Raw genomic sequence first — 17,767 nt, 5'->3', positions numbered from 1 at the left:
CCAGGCATGACTCCAATACCATTATTAAATTTGTCGATGACAACAGTGGTAGGCATGATTACCGACAACGATGAGACAACCTATAGGGAGGTCAGAGACCTGGCAGTGTGGTGCCAGGACAACAACCTCTCCCTCAACGTGGTCAAGACAAAAGGAGATGATTGTGGACTACAGGAAAAAGAGGACCGAGCACTCCCCCATTCTCATCGACGGGGCTGCAGTGGAGCAGGTTGAGAGCTTCAAGTTCCTTGGTGTCCACATCACCAACAAACTACCATGGTCCAAGCACACCAAGACAGTCGTGAAGAGGGCAAGAAAACCTTTTCCCCTTCAGGAGACTGAAAAGATTTGGCATGGGTCCTCAGATCCTCAAAAGGTTCTACAGCGACACCATCGAGAGCATCCTCACTGGTTGCATCACTGCCTGGTATGGCAACTGCTCAGCCTCCGACCAAAAGGCACTACAGAGGGTAGTACGAACGGCCCAGTACATCACTGCGGCGAAGCTTCCTGCCATCCAGGACCTCTATACCAGGCGGTGTCAGAGGAAGGCCCTAAAAATTCTCCAGCCACCCTAGTCATAGACGGTTCTCTCTGATACCGCACGGCAAACCAAGTCCAGGGTCCAAGAGGCTTCTAAACAGCTTCTACCCCAAAACCAGAAGACTCCTGAACATCTAGTAAAATGGCAACCCAGACTATTTGCATTGCCCCCTTCCCCCTCTTTACACCACTGCTTCTCTCTGTTGTCATCTATGCATAGTCACTTTAATAACTCTTCCTACAGGTACATACTACCTCAACTAACCGGTGCCCCCTCACATTGACTCTGTATCAGTACCACCCTGTATATATAGTCTCGCTATTATTATTTTACTGCTGCTCTTTAATTACTTGTTACTTTTATCCCTTATTCTTATCCATATTTTTGGGGAAACTGCATTGTTGGTTAGGGGCTTGTAAGTAAGCATTTCACTACACCTGTTGTATTCGGCGCATGTGACTAATACAATTTGATAACTTAGCAAAAGTGTGGGTAAAAAAGTCAAGGTTTCTGAATACTTTCCAATAGCACTGTATTTGGCCTTGTGTTTTAGGGTATTGCCCTGCTGAAAGGTTGAATTTGTCTCCCAGTGTCTGATGGAAAACAGACTGAACCAGGTTTTCCTCTAGGACTATGCCTGTGCTAAGCTCTATTCTGTACATCATTTTTTTAAATAAAGAACTCCTTAGTCCTTTCCGATAAAAAGCATACCCATAACATGATGCAGCCAACACCATGCTTGAAAATATGAAGAGTGGTACTCGTGTGTTGTGTTGGATATGTCCCAAACATAATGATTTCAATTCAGGACATAAAGTTCATTCTTTGCCACATTCTTTGCAGTTTTACTTTAATGCCTTAATGCAAACAGGATGCATGTTTTGGAATATATTTTCTGAACAGGCTTACTTTTTTTCACTCTGTCAATGAACTTCTTGACGCTACCCATCCCTGTCGCGGGATCATTTTCGTCAGCAACCGCTGAGTAGAATAGTGCAACAGTCAAAATAATATTACAAAAAAAATATTCATATTCATGAAATCACAAGTGCAATATTGCAAAACACAGTTTAGCCTTTTGTTAAACCACCCGTCTCAGATTTTGAAATTATGCTTTACAGGAAAAGCAATCCAAGCGTTTGTAAGTTTATCGATAGCCTAGCATAGCATTATGTACACTTAAGCATCAGGAAGCTTGGTCACGAAAATCAGAAAAGCAATCACATTAACCGTTTACCTTTGATCTTCGGATGTTTTCACTCACGAGACTCCCAGTTACACAACAAATGTTCCTTTTGTTCCATAAAGATTATTTTTATACCCAAAAATCCACAGGAAAGAGCGGTCACGACAACGCAGACGGAAATTCCAAATAGTCTCCATAATGTCCACAGTAACATGTCAAACGTTTTTTATAATCATTCCTCAGGTAGTTTTTAAAATATATATTCGATAATATATCAATTTTTCAATAACAGCGGGAGGAACAATGGCCGCTTTACTCTGTAGCGCAAAAACTCAATCAGAGCCCCCACCTATCCACTTACGTAATGTGATATTTCATGCTCATTTTTCTAAATAAAAGCCTGAAACTATGTCTAAAGACTGGTGACACCTTAGGGAAGCCATAGAAAAAGGAATCTGGTTGATATCCCTTTTAAATGAAGGATAAGCATGCATAGGAACAGAAGGGTTTCAAAATAAGAGGCACTTCCTGATTGGATTTTCCTCAGGGTTTCACCTGCAATATCAGTTCTGTTATACTCACAGACAATATTTTGACAGTTTTGGAAACGTTAGTCTTTTCTGTCCTAATCTGTCAATTATATGCATATTCTAGCATCTGGTCCTGAGAATTAGGCCGTTTACTTGGGAACGTTATTTTTCCAAACATAAAAATAGTGCTTCCTAGCTTCAAGAGGTTAAATTAGTATTGTGGAGAAACTACAATGTTGTTGATCCCTCCTCAGTTCTCCTATCACATCCATTAAACTCTATATGTTTTTATTTATTTTCTCCCAAATTTCGTGATATCCAATTGGTAGTTACAGTCTTGTCTCATTGCTGAAACTCCGTAAGGACTCGGGAGAGGAAAAGGTCGAGAGCCGTGCATCCTCTGAAACACAACCCAACCAAGCTGCACTGCTTCTTGTCACAATGCCCACTTAACCCGGAAGCCAGCCACACCAATGTGTCGTAGGAAACACCATACACCCGGTGACCGTGTCAGCGCACACTGCGGCCAGCCCGCCACAGGAGTCACTAGTGCGCGATGGGACAAGAACATCCCTGCCGGCCAAACTCTCCCCTAACCCAGACAAAGCTGGGCCAATTGTGCACTGCCCCACGGGACTCCCGGTCGCCGGCCGGCTGCGAAAGAGCCTGGGCTTGAACCCAGAATCTCTAGTTGCACAGCTAGCACTGTGATGCAGTGCCTTAGGCCACTGCGCCACTAAAAAGTCTCCAATAGCCTCATGGTGAAATCTCTGAGCTGTTTCCTTCCTCTCCTCACCATCCAAAGTGTAATTACTAACTTCACCATGCTCAAAGGGATATTCAATTTTGACCCATCTACCAATAAGTGCTCTTCTTTGGAGACATTGAAAAAAAAAACTTGGCCTTTGCGGTTGAATCTGTGTTTGAAAAGGACTGTTCGACTGAGGGACCTTACAGATAATTGTATGTGTGGGGTAGAGAGATGGGTTGGTCATTAAAAAATGATGTTAAACCCTATTATTGCACACAGAGTCAGTCCATGCACCTTTGTGACTTAAGCACATTTTTATTTAGGCTTGCCATTACAAAGGTCTTGAATACTTATTAATCAAGACATTTCAGCTTTTAATTTGTAATCATTTCTAAAAACATAATTCCACTTGGACATTAATGGGATATTGTGTGTAGGCCAGTTCTAGCTGTAAATTCTAGCTGTAAATTCTAGCTGTAGCACAAAAAAATGTGGGAAAAGTAAAAGGGTGTGAATAGTTAGAGATGAGTGGAGTTCCAGAATACAACCTACTGTTCACCCCAGCCTGGAACAAGAGTAACACACACTGTTCATTAGAGATCTGTGAATGACTAAAAGCATGCAGGCCAGACCAGGGCAGGCCAGACCAGGGCAGGCCAGACCAGGGCAGGCCAGACCAGGGCAGGCCAGACGACTGTACTAAGAGCTCTCTGTCTCTGCCCTGAAGACATCAGTACAAGCCTCTAATGAGACTCTTTAATGAGTGGTTAAATTGAGGGACTGGCCTGTAAGCTAACATTTGCGCTGACTCTGATCGATAAGCATGACATTTGCGTTCTCAACCATCTTCTAATTACATTTCAACCAGGATAGAGGAGCATTCCAATGTGGTTGTGTTCTAGGGGAAATCCCCTTGGTGCACTTTGGGGAAGAGATGGGGAGAGCCTGGAGAGATGCCTATTGATTGATTGATTTGTTTGTGCTGTGCCTCTGGTGATAGCATGCGCTGCCTGGCTTGGGGCCGGCTTTCCTCAGCCATCAATTAAGCCTGGTGACACCTTTACCATCTTAAACATCAATCCTGCCCCTAAGAGCATCATAGCAACTAGAGCTCTTGGGGGAGGCGGGTCTCCAGTGGGACCCTGGGGTATTGAGAGACACGACCCATCCAACACCATTCTCCTCCCTCCCACCCACCCACCCACCCACACACACCTGTACATGAAGTTGTATATAACCATCACTGACCACTAATTCTAGCCCTTATCTTATTTTTTTGGACAGACATCTTGGCACACAAAGAAAATAATGATCTTAACTATGCTATGTTCCACTCCATCACTCTGCTGGGCTCCTCGGCTGTGTGTAATGGCCCTCTCCTGCCTGTCTGATATGTCTCCAGGAGGGGCCAGAGCACTGGGATCAATTACACATGCAATTACTGCAGCAGGACACACTGTCTCAGGACTACACCATTGAACCGCTGATGACCCCTCTCTCTGTACACACTCACGGTCGTCTCATTGGGGTCAGAGGGCTGATCATGCTGAGGGAATCTGACACAAAAACCAAAGCGTATGACAGTTGTTGGTGCTCATCCTTGCATAAGCCCAGACCCTGCAGCAAGATATGTACTGTACTTTAGAGGAGCTGGACACCCCCACTCCAGTCCTGTTCATTAATAAACACACCCCAGCCCAGCCATTTCACAAGGTTCCTGGCCTGAATGAACACAAAGAAAAATAATCCTTTATCAGTGTTATACTCCCTCTCCAGTCCTGGCTGGCTGTTCCGTGTCCACTCTGTTATTCCTGCTCAACATCACATTCCCCTGTTCCACTGACTGCACAGCACACTGGGGCACCATATGGCTCCATGCTGCTCTAGTTTCCTCCCAGAGACTGCAGCTGCCCAGCGACTCAGACAGGCAAGTCAGAGCCAAACCCAGTATGTAGTGTGTGGCTGTGGCTTGTGGTAGGGCAGGCTACCTGTACTAATGAGCAGAAGGGAGGAACCTCCTGAGCACGTGGTTCTCTTTGCTCTGTTGTGTTCACTAGGGGGTACAGGGGTCTGAGCCATTGCATGTGGATGGGCCAGAGCTCATTTAGGACCCCCAAAATAGGTCATGCAACACAGAAGATGGAGAGAAGAGAGGGAAAAATATGGGAGGGGGTGGAGAGAAGAGAGGGAAAAATATGGGAGGGGGTGGAGAGGGAAAAATATGGGAGGGGGTGGAGAGAAGGGGACCGTTAGATGAAAAGGGGAAGATAAACACTTTAGACATTTTACTCTAATCTCTCATTTTCTCTGCTTGTTATCACAACGCTGCTTGTTATCACAACCTTTCATAACCATATGACAAAATAGCTGTGGCTGAAATAGCCAAATCCACTAATTTGAAGGAGTGTCCACATACTTATTTTTTAGATATAGTGTATTTAGGCTATATCTTGATGACTTTGACAGTCATTGTGATTGTGAACCCAATCTAGTCTTCAGGACCTGTCAATCGCAGAGGCCGGTACATTTTTGTCCAATCTGATTAGTATAATATGCTTCACTATTGTTTTACACTCTTTCACTATCTTTTAAGGGGATAGCCTTTTGGACCAGAGAGGACATCATAGAGGTGTCATCACTTTGAAAGAGGTTCTTGTTGGGTATATATAGTGTTTTATCCCCTCCTTCACAGAGTCACAACAAAGTGCTCCCATGGATGGCATCTGATTCTACAGTACACATTTGACACTTCATGGTGGTCCATCGCCAAACTGACAAACCTATTTTAGACATTTTCACTGATCTAACAGTGTCCATAACTCTTTGAAATGTATCACTTCCTTTCACCTTTCCTGTCTGTCCATCCTTCAAAAGTCATGTAGTTGTATGACTAGACATTTGTAAAGTACTATGAAAGTGCACACACAGACAAACCAAAGTTCTTAGGCCGCCCAGAGGCTAAAATTGTCTCCATTGGTGGATGATGACATCTGACCACCCACATTCCCCCAGAGCAGGTTCATCAGCATGTGTAGCATAGGCCTGACTCTCTCTTCCACTCTCTATCCATCTCTCTTTGTCTCCATCTCCTCCACTCTGGATCTCCTACTACATCAAAGTTAATAAAAAGCACGTTCGCAGTTCCTCCTCCTATTCCCAAATCCCATTGATTAGATCAAAGCTGACAGGTCAAGCCTGTCTCCCATTCTCAGACATCACAGTCAGAGTCTGCTTCTCATTTAGGCTTGGACATAAGCAAAATTCAGTTATGGTTTGTTTGATGCCAACAGTGAGAAAATAAATCGACACAGTTGCATATCGCAACATTATAACGTCGATAGTTTGACTCCATCTATTGATTTGTAAAACAAACAGCTGCTACGGTTAGATAGCGTTAGCTAGCTCTATTCGGCTGTACCTGCGCCAGGTATTTTTCAGCCTATAGCTTGTTCTCCATCTTTTTTGTAAATAGTGAGACAAATGGCTTTCAGCACTTTGATTTCCCTGACTAATCAAAACTAATTTTCTCATGCTCTCTCTCTCTGCCTGCAGCAGGCACATAGTGAGCAATCTGTTTGGAATGTAAAATTGCAATAAAATCACAGTATCAAATTGCAATACATATAGAAATGTATAAATCACCATACATATCGTATCGGCACCTAAGTATTGTGATCCTGGCCCTAGTCTCCAATATTGACAGAGTATGCAACAGCAAAACAAACACACCGTATTTGACAGTACAGTTCTCTCTCTGGAGCCTAAGTACAGAGTTTGCATTCTCCGAATGGGGATTCAAATATATTACCTGTAATGAAGGCAAAGCTTTTAGTCGAGTCAGTGATCCATCATGGTCTCGATAAATAAAACAAAGCCCCTCCCCAAAAAGAGAGAAATGTCATCATCATCAGCAGTGAGAGTGAGTGAGTGAGTGAGTGAGTGAGTGAGTGAGTGAGTGAGTGAGTGAGATGAAGGGAGAGAAAGAGATGGGCTGGTCCATGTTTAGCCTAGTGAGCTTGTCTAACTTGATTTTTTTGTGCGCTAAATGATAATTATGTGGCTAATAAATGGGGGCCTCAAGAACAAAATAAATGGTCCGGTGTTTCAGAACCGCCAGAGCCGATTTCTGGTCCCAGTCCCCCCCTGGGAGACTAGCCACAGACACACACTAATCAGATCCTATGCTACATACTTCACAGCACACATCCCTGTTCCCTCACACACACTGTATACTGCCCCATTGTCAAGACACTGTCTACTGCAGTGATACATCACACACACGACCCCTTTCACGTCAGCATTGAGATGAGCCGATAAGAGCCAAAACAGATGCCCTTCCGTTACGGTCAACAAAGATCAATCGGTAATAGGAGGGTTCAGTGTAAGGCGGCCTTCTTCCTGAGATGAAGTACAGTCGAGCCAGAGACAGAGAGCCAGGCAAGCACCCTGAGTGTCTGTCATAGACAGCAGAGCCTGAGCAGGTCTGGGACAGGGGCAGGAATCCAGAGGCAGAGAGCCAGGCAAGCACCCTGAGTGTCTGTCATAGACAGCAGAGCCTGAGCAGGTCTGGGACAGGGGCAGGAATCCAGAGGCAGAGAGCCAGGCAAGCACCCTGAGTGTCTGTCATAGACAGCAGAGCCTGAGCAGGTCTGGGACAGGGGCAGGAATCTAAAGCATTTGGTTGTGATGAAGGCAGGGAGGGCACAGCATTTACAAAGAACCTGCCTTAACATTGCCATGTTAGTGAGGCTGAGGGTATCTAGGAAGCTTCTGCTGTACCAGTTACAGTAAGAAATCCATGATCCAGGTCTATGTTAAAACACACAGGGATGGGCTTCTCTGGGTGAGGATATGCCAGGTTCTCTTATCCAGTCAAATCAGTGCACAGCTGAAACTCTCACACTTGTCAATGTCGCACAGCAGCAGTTTGAAATATGAGATTTGAACATGTTAGTTCGCAGTCCATGGTTTACAGTTCAAAGCAGAAACACATCTAGGCTAAACATTGTGAATCCTAGAGAGAGAGAGGAGTTGAGCTGTGGCCCAGTGTCCCAAGTGTGTGTGGCTGTTGGATTCCACTGTGGCCGCTTCAGCTCCCTCCACAGGGGTCTGGGTGTCCATCTGTTCCAATAGTGTTTGGGTGCCAGCCCACTATGACTAATGAGCTATTAACCACTGCTTTACCACTGGCTTCCCCAAACAACAGACTCTACCACAGACACAACTGACACTACCACAAAATGGAACTCACTCACCCAAAACCTTGCCCAAGAACAGACACTGTTGCCTTGCCCCAAAACAAAACACCATCGCCAAGACTTCAGTTCACATTTTATGACTGCTCTGCTCAACCTGAACTGCCAACGAAAATGCATCGTCCATGAAAACATCACTAAAACCCAGAGTGTCTGTAAAACCTCCCTCCGCTCTGCTTCTCTGCATTGCAGGCCTAATAAACTGTCTCAGAGCTGGGCATTGAGTCCCAGCGCTGTCTTAACATTACATCTGAGGATGACAGTGTTTCTGAGCTGCTAACATCAAGTTGTTGATATTGCGGCTTACCTCCAAATATCAAATAGAAGTGAATTGGCCTCCGGATAGAAACATATTAACATCATTGTTTTATCAAACAAGGGAAGGAAAGAGAAGTTATTGATTTGACTTCTCTAAAAGGTATGAAACTGGAAGCACTTACTACCACTGTAAGTCGCTCTGGAATAGAGAGTCTGCTAAATTACTAAAGTGTAAAAATGTCTTGTGCTGATAAATAATAAAACTATTTCCCACTGCTCTCTCCAAAGACAGGATGTACAGAATACTGCTAGCTGGAAAACAGATCAGATATGAAAAAAGTCTAAGTTATTAGGAAGCACAGGGGAGAGATAAGGAGGCAGAGAGGAGGAAGCACAGGGGAGATGTAAGTAAGGAGGCAGAGAGGAGGGAGCACAGGGGAGAGGTAAGTAAGGAGGCAGAGAGGAGGGAGCACAGGGGAGAGGTAAGTAAGGAGGCAGAGAGAAGGAAGCAGGAGGAGTCCTGTAGCCTTCTGTCAGTAGTGTCAGTGTGGATTCTCTGCTCCTCGCCAAACGACAGGAGGGAACACTTATGCAGACGATGTTCTGCAGCCGACACAACTGAGGATGCACTGCATCAATCACACAGAAAGCCTGCAGGACCGCACACACGACCACTCAGACTCAAAAACACACACCAGTCCTCACCCTGTGACAGAATCTAATCTCCCAGTAGCAGTACCCTGCTGACACTGATGCCTCTCATTAGCAGGAATACACCAACCCACCAATCACAACAGGGCACACCCATGCAGTGTGGGTATGGGGGGAACGTATTGTGGTGTGGGGGGGGAATGCAATAATCCCCTCTTCAGCAAACAGGAAATGAGAGGCTGATCAGTCCTACAGAAGAGCAGGGTGCTGTGGTGTCACCACTGACACACAGAGACAGGTGAGAGGTGTGTGAGTGTGAGAGGTGTGTGAGTGTGAGAGGTGAGTGACAGAGAGAGAGGTGAGTGAGAGGACTGTTGTCTGGGCCTCTGGTAGTCTATGGGGGTGCCACAGGGTTCAATTCTCGTGCCGACTCTTTTCTCTGTATACAGTTGAAGTCGGACGTTTACATACACCTTAGCCAACTACATTTAAACTCAGTTTTCACAATTCCTGACATTTAATCCTGGTAAAAATTCCCTGTTTTAGGTCAGTTGGGATCACCACTTTATTTTAAGAATGTGAAATGTCAGAATAAATAGTAGAGAATTATTTCATTCATCTTTTATTTCTTTCATCACATTCTCAGTGGGTCAGAAGTTTACATACAGTCAGTTAGTATTTGGTAGAATTGCCTTTAAATTGTTTGACTTCGGTCAAACGTGACGGTTAGCCTTCCTCAAACTTCCCACAATAAGTGGGAATTCCTCCTGAAAGAGCTTGTGTAACAAAGTCAGGTTTGTATGCTTCCTTGCTCGCACACGCTTTTTCAGTTCTGCCCACAGATTTTCTATAGGATTGAGGTCAGGGCTTTGATAGCAACTCCAATACCTTGACTTTGTTGTCCTTAAGCCATTTTGACACAACTTTGGAAGTATGCGTGGGGTCATTGTCCATTTGGAACACCCTTTTGCGACCAAGCTTTAACTTCCTGACTGATGTCTGGAGATGTTGCTTCAATATATCCACCTAATTTTCCATCCTCATGACGCCATCTATTTTGTGAAGTGCACCAGTCCATCCTGAAGCAAAGCACCCCCACAACATGATGCTGACACCCCCGTGCTTCATGGTTGGGATGGTGTTCTTCGGGCCTGCAAGCCTCCCCGTTTTTCCTCCAAACATAAAGGGTCATTATGGCCAAACAGTTCTATTTTTGTTTCATCAGACCATGTCAGTTGCAAACCATAGTCTGGCTTTTTTCTGGCGGTTTTGGAGCAGTGGCTTCTTCCTTGCTGAACGGCTTTTCAGGTTATGTCAATATAGGACTCGTTTTACTGTGGATATAGATACTTTTGTACCTGTTTCCTCCAGCATCTTCACAAGGTCCTTGCTGTTGTTCTGGGATTGATTTGCACTTTTCTCACCAAAGTACGTTCATCTCTAGGAGACAGAACACTTCTCCTTCCTGAGAGGTATGACAGCTGCATGGTCCCATGATGTTATACTTTTGCGTACTATTGTTTGTATAGATGAAAATGGTACCTTCAGGCGTTTGGAAATTGTTCCCAAGGATGAACCAGACTTGTGGGGGTCTACAATTTATTTTCTGAGGTCTTGGCTGATTTCTTTTGATTTTCCCATGATGTCAAGCAAAGAGACACTGAGTTTGAAGGTAGGCCTTGAAATACATCCACAGGTACACCTCCAATTGACTCGAATGATGTCAATTAGCCTATCAGAAGCTTCTAAAGTCATGACATCATTTTCTGGAATTTTCCAAGCTTTTTAAAAGGCACAGTCAACTGTGAATTATAAATTAAATAATCTGTTTGTAAACAATTGTTGGAAAAATTACTTTTGTCATGAACAAAGTAGATGTCCTAACCAACTTGCCAAAAATATAGTTTTTAACAAGAAATTTTAATGACTCCAACCTAAATGTAAACTTCCGACTTCAACTGTATATCAATGATGTCACTCTTGCTGCGGGTGATTCCCTGATCCACCTCTATGCAGACGACACCATTCTGTATACATCTGGGCCCTTCTTTGGACACTGTTAACAAACCTCCAAATGAGTTTCAACGCAATACAACACTCATTCCGTGGCCTCCAACTGCTCTTAAATGCTAGTAAAATGAACTGCAGTCTTCAACCGATCACTGCCCACACCCACCTGCCTGACTAGCATCACTACTCTGAACGGTTCTGACTTAAAATATGTGGACAACTATAAATACCTAGGTGTCTGGCTAGACTGTAAACTCTCCTTCCAGACGCACATTAAGCATCTCCAATCCAAAGTTAAAACTAGAATCATCTTCCTATTTTGCAACAAAACCTCCTTCACTCATGCTGCCAAACATACCATCGTAAAACTCACTATCCTACCAATCCTTGACTTTGGCGATGTCATTTACAAAATAGCCTCCAACACTCAGCAAATTGGATGCAGTCTATCACAGTGCCACCTGTTTTGTCACCAAAGCCCCATATACTACCCACCACTGCAAACCTGTATGCTCTCATTGGCTGGTCCGCTACATATTCGTCGCCAAACCCACTGGCTCCAGGTCATCTATAAAAGTCTTTGCTCTGTAAAGCTCTGCTTTATCTCAGCTCACTGATCACGATAACACCCACCCGTAGCACGCGCTCCAGCAGATATATCTCACTGGTCATCCCCAAAGCAAACTCCTCCTTTGGCCGCCTTTCCTTCCAGTTCTCTGCTGCCAATGGCTGGAACGAATTGCAAAAATCACTGAAGCTGGAGTCTTCTATCCCCCTCACTAACTTTAACCGTCAGCTATCAAAGCAGCTTATCGATTGCTGCAGCTGTACAGCCCATCTGTAAATAGCCCATCCAACCAACTACCTACCTCATCCCCATATTTGCTTTTGTTTTTTTCTGCTCTTTTGCACACTACTATTTCTACTTGCACATCCTCATCTGAACATCACTCCAGTGTAAATTGCTAAATTGGAATTACTTCACCACTATTTGCCTATTCATTGCCTTACCTCCTTACTTCATTTGCACACACTGTGTACAGAAGTTCTATTGTCTTATTGACTGTATGCTTGTTTATTCCATGTGTAACTCTGTGTTGTTGTTTGTGTCGCACTGCTTTGCTTTATCTTGGCCAGGTCGCAGATGTAGATGAGAACTTCTCAACTGGCCTACCTGGTTAAATAAAAGGTAAAGGCTCACGTGGACAGGAGAATGCTATCCGCCCGAAGGCTGTCCCATGATCTACTGCCCCATCAATGTGAAGCTCTAGTTTACACCGAGTGTCTGTGAATCCCACCAGCACAGTCATCTCTTTCACCTTCATCCCCAGGAGGGAGAAGCAGCAGTGTATTGATTTCTGCAGGTCAGACCCTGCCGGATTCACCTTCTATACAGGATCATTGGGAGGCTGTTTTGTCCACCGGGTAGAAGCCTCAGCCAGATAGAGGCCCTTTCCAACCTCCGTGAGGGGTCAACCAAGCCGCTTAGCATTGCTGACAGCCTTGCTAGACTGCAGAGTCAAACCGAAGAAGTCATTGCCTCTGCGATATTCTCCCACACCATAATTGTAGATCAGTTCAGCCACAAAGTCATCATCCTCTGGCCCAAAGCCGACCATTTTCTTGCTCCATGTTCCATCATTAGGGCCCTTACAAGTTGCCTTACATCCTTCTTCAAACTCTTTGCGACGCAAAATCTTCATGCCGAGCACATCTCGGTAAAAAAGGTGGCCGTTTTGCTTGTGTCACCCACTTTGAAAATGAAATGCAAGGCTCGCCTCAAAGCCAAAATAATCCATGGGAGTTTGCTGTGTACTATACGATTATATATCACGCTCAGTTTGTCTGTTGATTAACAAGCTTTGCCGTGTAGAAAAGAGAAACAAGACTGAGAAAAAAACACCCTGAGGATCATTATTATTACTGCCGAAACAGCAGTAACATTTCCTCAAGCGGAAACGCTTCTTCACAATCAACTGATCTAACACCACAGTCTTCTGTAACACCACAACATACCTCAAAAACTTATCAACGTCAAAGAAATCTGCCATTTTGACAGATTTACCAAAAGTCTGATCCATGAACCCATTTACCTGCTCTAGATTGTAAATAGAGCCGTCACCAGCTGCTATTGTATCAAAAGAGATGTCCATATCCTTCTCCTGATCCTCCTCAACTGAGGCCACAGACCCCTCACTCCCCTCAGCCACATCCCTCTGAACACTCCCCACTTGCACCCCATCACTCGTACCGGGCATCTCCTCCACTACCTAGGAGACTAGCCCCACCTGAACCCCATTACCCGTAGTGGACATCTCCTCCACTACCTGGGAGACTAGCTCCACCTGAACCCCATCACTCGTACTGGGCATCTCACCAGTCTGAGGAAATGGTTCCCCAAATCCGCCCTTACCTCCTACAACAATATGTTTCTGCTGTATAACAAGCTGCTACAAGCTGCAACTCGGTACACTCAACATGGACAACTTGCTCCTCAGCAACAGGTGCTTGTGGCTGCTCTACCACTGTCGGCCCTTCTCTCCCTACATCAGTGGGCCCAGGTGTTACAAGGACCACCTGTGTCCCTCCCTCCGCATTCTTCCTTTTCGGGCAAGCATGTCGCTTATGACCAACATCCCCACACTCAAAACAGTGTTGACTACCCGTACTAGCATAAGCCATATACAGTCTGTTGTCATACTTGACTTTAAACAATACCTCCAAAGTCTGCTCCGGTGAGTCCAAAAACAAACAGCTGTCCCCGAAACATAACCTGTTTCAGAGCCGGGTGTTTGCAACCCAACGGGACAATCTCAACAGAACTTGCAAACTTCCTAAACCGCAATAACTCATGCTACAATAACTCACGCTCCAAGAGCTCATTGGGAAAAAACAACGGTACATTCGATGCAAACGCATAAGCAATGTTTTCATAGCCTACCTTCTCTCCTCTGGCGACCAGAAACTCCTCCACAGTGACAGTGGCTTCAGTAACACACCTAAAGCCGTGCTGAAGTGACAGGGATGGCGTCCCCATGTGGGTCGCCATCCCCGCCAAAACCAGGGAAATTCCGACAATAATTAATTCTACCACAAAAAGAAAAACAAAAACCTTAATCATGCGTAAAAAAAAAGGCAAACCACCAAGAAAAGGAAAGGAGAAACAAACAGGCAATCTAACTCCAGACAACTCTCGCACATACAATTCCCAGCATGCACCAAACACTCCCAGCATGACACAGAGAGAGAGAGGGAGGTGCGAGAGAGGGAGAGATAGTAAATGTTGAGTGTAATTGACTAAAAGTCTACTCTACCCACATGTCATCCTGTGCCTCAGTAGCTCACAGATCCTATACCCTGTCCTTTCTCCCACAGCCAACCAAAGTGAGGGGAAAGGAAGCAGACAGACACCTTCAGAGGGAGCTGCGTTTTGTAGAGCTCACAACACGAGCTCTGACAGAACACATTCCCTTCACGGATCAACGGAGAGCTGACAAGAGGAAGAGAGGGGAGGAGAGCTGTTGTACCACACACACAGTACAGAGTGGTTTTTGACTGTCTGATCCATCTCAGCTCCTGATATAGTGTGGTAAAACTCTTCAGGCAGGCCTGAGTTACCTAGGCGTTGCCCTAGCACAGCTACACTGACACCAACTGATACCAGAGCCTCACCGGACATAGAGATCATACCAGCACATTCAATACAGTAGGTCTGAAATGGACCCAACCACAAATGAATGACAGCAGCTGAATACATGCTGGAGGTTAATTAAAAGATGTCTAATGTATTAACATTTTCTACATGCCATACCAGGTAACATGTTAGCTAGTCATGCAAATAAATGTTAGGACCACAATTCTACAGAGCATTGTAAAATGACCTTGATTAATATTCAACGTAGGTCTCCTAACTCTACATAGTCTGAACAGGGCATGACCGTTGACCTCTGGCTGTTTAGCTCTCAGTCTTGTATGCAGGTAGCCAGAAATATCCCTGGGTACAGCTGGTGTTTAGCTAGGCAGAACGAACCTGGATAAATAGACCACAACAATAGATCATGTCTCTCTCTGCCCTCGCTCGTCTTCAGCCGTCTGTGTGTGTGTGCGCGCGTGTGAGTGAGTGTAACAAGCCGCCATATGTTGTCAGTCCGCTAGGCTGGGGGTTTTGCAGATCCAAGAAAGCTACGACTGTTCAGAATGATCATATGATAAGAGGTTGTGATTAATACGTTGACTGTTTTATGGATGTGATAGGTAAAGACCTCGAGTTTAATTCGTGAGATGGGAAAGCTTCAAAACAACTGCTCTCGTGGTGCTCCAAATTCCTAATGAGTTAATTGTTACATTATTATTTTTATTTTTTGAAATCAGGTAAGAATTAAACATAGTTAGTTGATTCGATAAATAACAGTCCTCAGAATAATGAAAGTAAAGTCACGACAGTGACCAGGATACTCACATCCCCTCTATTTAGACTACTCCATCCAAGGTGCTATGTGGAGGACCGGTCTGAAGCTACGTTCCAGAGGTGGGGTAAATGGAGGCCAGCTACCCAGAGCTTAGAAATAAACCAGTGAATATGAAACCCATCAGCCAAGTTAGACGAATGCAGAATAAATGTAGAACAGAAACACATGAAAGCAGAGCAGAGACCCATTTTATAAGCTTGTTTGTGACTTTTGGCCGGTAATAATTTGGGCAGACGGTCAAAGCCAGGACAATATTTGCATGCAGTTAGTTAGGCCACACACAGCGGGCAGCCTGTGGTCTAGAGTCTGGACATCAGACAGGAAGAACAAAGCAGTTCATTTTCCTCCACTCCTTTTACGATGGTAATATTTTGGTTTAAAAAGCATGACATCATTTGTTTGGAAAACCAGTAGTCTACCATTGGCTTCTTTGAAATTATTTTCCCTCTGGGGAAAAAATGGCTTCCCATGTATAATTGCTCCTAGTCCAGTCCACACGCTTCATCCTCCTACATCAGGACTGTGTAAAGAGCTGCATGACAGCCATGACGGATGGAAACAATAAGGCTGGATGTGTTCTGTCTTCCTCTCGAAGAGCTCAACTCCCTCAAATGGACTAAACAATCTGATTTGGCATAATAGTGATAATGCTTTCTTATACATTTGGTGGGTCTAATCCTGAATGCTGATTGGTCACAAGGAGACCACCGGCTAAATCTATGACATTGACTGCGCAATCCATCAGCCCAGCCAGGCAATTTATAAACTTGATCTCCACTATAAAAAGCATCTAGACATTCTCTTAGACTATCATTTAGTTTAACAGAGGAGATTTGTAAAAACCTTGATGTCTATCTGTCTGACATTTGCAACATTCTTTCAATATTCAAATTCGATCTCCAGCTGTCCCATAGTAATGAATGTGTCGGGAGTGAGGAGACAGTCAGCCAGTCAAAATCATGAAATCAGCATCATTTTTATGGATATATACAAAGAACTATCAATAGAAAACAAGTAAAACAAGTGATTGTGTTAGCGGTGTTGTTGGCTAGCTCCTCTGAACAAAAACGTCCTGACGAGAGAGCACATTTACTCTGCCAGGTGAAATCGTGCATCATTAGCTCATTGTTATGGATGTATCCAAATAAATGTCACTAGAAAACAACTTAAACAAATGCAGCTACTTTGTTGTTATTCTAGCTACACTGTTTGCCTTGACTGTAAGTTAGCTGTAGTTGGCTAGCTAGCAAACAAGGGCTAAGAACGTTGCCAGACAATATGGCAATGGAGCATTTAGAATGAACGACAGGGTCGCATCTATAGATACAGAACAAAAAGACTGAAGACTGGGTCATGCCTCTGGCAACCGAACCGATAGAACGAACGACCAGCTGGATGAAATAGTATGAATAAATTCATAAAAATATATTTTTCTATGAAAATATATTAGTCATTATTTGAATATTTTGGTAACCCGTTGTATAAAAGTGATTATGCCCGAGAAGCCGGTGTTTGGAGGATATATTGTCTCGAGCCTAACAACACCCGTGCCAATATATCCCCCATACACCGGCTTTTCAGGCATTATCACTTAAATGTCACAATTACTGTCCTTTCGATTCATTTGAATTAGAATGGAACAACTTTTTCAATACTAGTTAAGGATACTATAGGCCTAGATATCATGTTTCACCTTTAATTTATTAATACAACAAGGTAATTCTGTGGTCCTAATTCAGATAATGCATGTCATAAGAAGATGCCCAGCACTTCAAGCCTGCTCCTCACGTATATCGCTCTCTCCACACCTGTACATTTCAGTCACATCTGGCACCATAGGCTACACTTGTCTGTCCATCAAGCACATAAGCAACTAGCTTGCCTGCTCTATCTGCACTGAATGGCAAATTCATTTATTTAGCAAAATGTTTTATGTAAAACAGTCGATTTCACAGGTTAAAAAAGGAACAATATAAACAGCTTCTTTTGGAGGGGAGGGGGGGGGTTCAAACCAGTTCAGAACTTTATTTTGCTGGTTGGAACAGAACAAAAAAAAAAGTGTCTCAAAACAAAACGATTGGAAAATCATTTTGGTTCCAACCCCTAGTAATAA

At 44.2% G+C, this 17,767-nt stretch overlaps 1 protein-coding gene and 1 pseudogene across 8 annotated transcripts in view; both read right to left on the bottom strand.

Annotated features, from left to right (window-relative positions):
• Positions 1–17,767, bottom strand: part of magi1b (membrane associated guanylate kinase, WW and PDZ domain containing 1b) — a 195,313-nt gene that overhangs the window by 154,560 nt on the left and 22,986 nt on the right. The window lies entirely within an intron of this gene.
• LOC121846793 lies at positions 12,260–16,728 on the bottom strand (annotated as a pseudogene).

The sequence above is a fragment of the Oncorhynchus tshawytscha genome, linkage group LG07, assembly GCF_018296145.1.
Source record: "Oncorhynchus tshawytscha isolate Ot180627B linkage group LG07, Otsh_v2.0, whole genome shotgun sequence".
Lineage (NCBI taxonomy): Eukaryota > Metazoa > Chordata > Actinopteri > Salmoniformes > Salmonidae > Oncorhynchus > Oncorhynchus tshawytscha.
Note: the sequence above shows the minus strand (reverse complement) of the source record. Positions and strands in the feature narration are given on the sequence as shown.